Source organism: Conger conger, chromosome 14 (assembly GCF_963514075.1).
Source record: "Conger conger chromosome 14, fConCon1.1, whole genome shotgun sequence".
NCBI lineage: Eukaryota > Metazoa > Chordata > Actinopteri > Anguilliformes > Congridae > Conger > Conger conger.
The window spans coordinates 17,328,095-17,333,093 of NC_083773.1; positions in this window are offsets into that span (position 1 = coordinate 17,328,095).

The window sequence follows — 4,999 nt, forward strand, 5'->3', positions numbered from 1 at the left end:
GGTATAATGGGTAATGAATTGTGCTTGTATAATCTGAAGTGATGAACACACCATTTCAAGTTGAATAAACTATGAAATACAAATCCCTTACATTGACATTAATTATACATTAATTTATCCCTGAAACCATTCCAATCCCCTTAATTTAAATTAAGTACCCCTTAAAAGGAAACCAAGATCCCTTGATGGTCCACTCATTTTTGCACACAAATAAAAAGATTCATTAAAAATACTTTCATAGCCTTCATTATTAAAAGGAAGATTAATGGTAAAATAATAATAATGTTTAGGTAAAATAATTAAAGCATCTGGTTTCCTAGTGCTAGAAGTTAAATCAACATTGCTTAAATTAACTGAGTGCCTCTCTGCCATGTGTGTGCATTACATTCTGTTCAACAGCTTACAAGACGACAGCACAAAGCAACATGTTTTTGAATTCTGTGTTTAGGATTACAAATGTACAGTACATGTACTAGCAAAAGGAAATCTCATTTAAACAAGGGTTGCTCCTGCCCCCAGCAGTAGGTTTCTGGGGGCTGTGGTACCAGAAGGGAGATTTGGGTGCTGTCCACCAGGGTTATACCACAGTGTGATGTGCCGGTGACTTCGGTCATGTATCTGATGTATTCTCACTGCCTTAAAATAGACATTTCAGAAAACCTGTACAGTGTCGTTGACGATTTCACTGATGTACAACAGTCCACTGGAGCAGAAGGTATTTCATTATTTTTGCTGTAATGTTTGACCATTTCATTGAAAAATGTTTCATTCAATGGTTCATTGTATATTTAAACAATAGTTTGCATTTATATAGTGCCTTTATCCAAAGCGCTATACAATTGATGCTTCTCATTCACCCATTCACACACACCAACGGTGATTGGATGCCTTGCAAACCGGCTACCCTCCGACTGCCAGATGACTGCTCCTGAGCCAATGTCGCCCCCTTTAATGATTTCATGTTCACACTGCTGCCTGTAGGGGATGGGGCAGCCTGTAGCCTAGTAAGTTATATGCCTGGGACCCAGAAAGTCGGTGATTCAAGCCCCGGTGTAGCCATGATAAAATCCATATATCTATTTGGCCCATGAGCAAGGCCCCTAACCCCTCATTGCTCCAGTCGGTATTGTCCCCAGCTTAGTCTAATCAACTGTAAGTTGCTTTGGATAAAACCCTCAGCTAAATAACTGTATAACAGGATAGGCATATTAAATGTGTCATATCGCATTGCCCATTGTGTTGTAATGTTATAGTGATGGAAAATGCAATAGTTTAATTTCTGTCTTCAGATCTAGACACGCCCATCGTTTAATTTCTGTCTTCAGATCCAGACACCCCCATCGTTTAATTTCTGTCTTCAGATCCAGACAGTCCCACAGTTTAATTTCTGTCTTCAGATCCAGACAGTCCCATAGTTTAATTTCTGTCTTCAGATCCAGACACCGCCATAGTTTAATTTCTAGCCATGCAGGATAGAGTTTTCACTAATACACTTATATTTTACAGTCATATTTTAGGTTCCGATGTCTAGATCATATTTACCATGATAGCATTGATATAGTTTCCTGTCTGGGAAGAAAATCCAACCATGGCAAAAACATTTTTTTGGTGACCAGGCATGATCTCTGAACACATCTTTCATGTGCTTCTCAATCATTTAATAACGGCATGCTAAAATCTATTCCTGAATTCTGTTCACAGCACACCAGTGAATTGAACATTCTCATTGTGGTGTAGTGCTTATTTCTCACATTTAGGTTATTTACTACACTGTATTTCTTTGTATTTGTAGCTGATTACAGCATTGAGCTTTATTCCATTCTGAACCTGGAGAAGAGGGAGGAAGGTACTGCTTATCACATTCTTCATTTGTTTTCCTTTTCCTTTTAATAGATTCAAAAAGATAATGGGCCTCATTTATCAAACATGAGCCGAACAAAATTCACTGTAAATCCAGTGGAAATGCATTTCCATAAATAATGTGGGATTTATCAAAGTTTTCAGATGTCAATTTTTATTTAATTTTTTTTGGAGCCGAACAAAATTCATGTTCGTATTATGCGCGGAAATCAAGGAGCAAGGTTGTAAAGCGTTTCAGAGAAGTAATGCAGTTTTAAGGGTAGTCACAAAAAATATTGATTTGATTCAGTTATTCAAATTACTAAAGTGGAATGTAAAATGGATAGTACATTTATTTAGGACCTTTCATTTAATTATTTTTTAAATAATCGTATCTGTACAGAATGTTATACAGGTGCCTAAGACCTTTGCATAGTACTGAAGATTGTTAAATTATTTAGAGTGTATACGTATATATACACACACATATATACGTATATATACGCATATACATGTATACATACATATATATGTATATATACACATATACGCACACATATACATACGTATATATATATATATATATACACACACATATACATACATACGTATATATATATATACACACATATACATACATACGTGTATATATATACACACATATGCATACATACGTATATATAAATATACACACAAATACATACATACGTATTTATATATACACACATATACATACATACGTATATATATACATATATACATATATACATACATACGTGTATATATATACACACATATATATATATACACACGTATATATATACATATATACATACATACGTGTATATATATACACACATATATACATATATACTCATATACATATATACATACATATATGCGTATATATACACATACATGTATACTTATATATACACATACATACATACATATATACGTATATATATATACACTTACACACATATACATACATACGTATATATATATCCACACAAATACATACATACGTATATATACACACATATACATACATACGTATGTATATACATATATACATACATACATATATATATACACACATATACATACATACGTATATATATACACACATATACATACATACGTATATATATACACATATACATACATATATACGTATATATAGACATATACATATATACATATATATACACATATACATACATACATACATATATACGTATATATACACATACATATATACTTATATATACACATATATACATACATATATACGTATATATACACACATACACACATATACATACATATGTATATATATATACACACATATACATACATACGTATATATATACGTACATATACATACATACGTATTCATACACACACACATATACATACATACATGTATATATATACACACATATACATACATACGTATATGTATACACACACGTATACATACATACGTATATATATACACACATATACATACATATTTATATATATATACACACACACACATACATATGTATATATACACATATACATACATACGTGTATATATATATACATATATACATACATACATACGTGTATATATATACACATATATACATACACACATATATATATACATTTATACATACATACTTATACATACACACATATATATACATCTATACGTATATATACACATATAAATACATATATACGTATATGTACACATATATACATACATATATACGTATATATACATAAATATATACATATATATACACTCATATATACATACATATATACGTATATATACACACATATATACACACATATAAATTCCATGAAAGTATGGGGCATGGCGTAGCCGACTACGCCTACGAAACAAACTATAACGGTGAGTTCAAGTTCAAGCTGCAAACTTCATGGTAGGCTATAGAAGTGGCATGACATGTGGCTGATGCGAGTTTAGTTTTTTGCCTCGCGTTTAATGATATGACGTGCTGTGCTATTGCTGTCACCCTCCGGTTGGATTTCTATGATTCTTCTATGATTTGCCAATGCTTTCCTCCAGCCAAATGTATACTGTAAAAGTAACCTGGAAGGCAAATAATCGCGATAGGCCTACATTTCTTAAAAATACATTAATAAAAGTGGCTAGCGAAGTAATATGTAAACATAATCTTTGGTTAGCGGAGTCGAAACTGCTGCCTTGTATGTAAGGAAAGTGCCAAATGTTAAACATTTTTCTTTTTACCTGTTGCATAGTGCGTGTTATGAGACGGGTCCGTAGGGGTTGGACCCAAAACGCACAACTCCCGTGAGGGCTTTATTAGGGAAATGTCCAATGAGCAGTTGAAAACAAGCAAAGTTCATACACATGTAACCCAGCCAAGTAACAAGGGAGAAGGCAGTTTCCTAACCGGTACACCATGCAAAAAGTCCAGTAACCAGGAAAGCTTTCAGCGGGGCAGTAGGGCAGACGAACGGTAGGCAGGCTCGGGGTCGAAGGCGGTGCAAGAGTCAAGACCCAACTCGGCGGGGCAGAAGTACAAAGACAGCAGACACGAGTTTGTGGTATAGGCAGGCAGTGGTCAACAAAGCAGAAGTCAATAACGATGGTCGATAAACAGGCTTGGCGCTTAACAGATAGACAATGGCTTGCCAAACCCGATCAAAAGACGAACAGGAGGCAACAATTTTGCAAAGACATGAACACTGAGCTTATATGCGGGTTTAGACAGGTGAAGACAATTAGCTTGAGAGCAGCATGCGAATGGAACGTTCATCGTTTTGTTATTTAAATATCTTTGTACGTAGGCTACTGGTGTTTGCGATGCCGTCTATCATAACAGATGCTCCAGGACCTGTAGAATGTTTCATATTTTAAAAGAAATAAAGATCACTCGCCATATTAAAAAATGCAGGGCATCTAATCCTACATCACTTTCACCCTTCTTCCCTCTGTTGGAATTACATGGTACTGCATGTGGTGAAATTTATGTCAGAATAGATCCCATGTATTTCTAAATATGGCGGGCTTTTATTGTCATTTTTAAATATGAAAAAATCGACAGGTCCTGGAGCACTTGTTAAGATAGACGTGATCCTGAACACCAGTTCGTACCAAGTTGTTAAAATA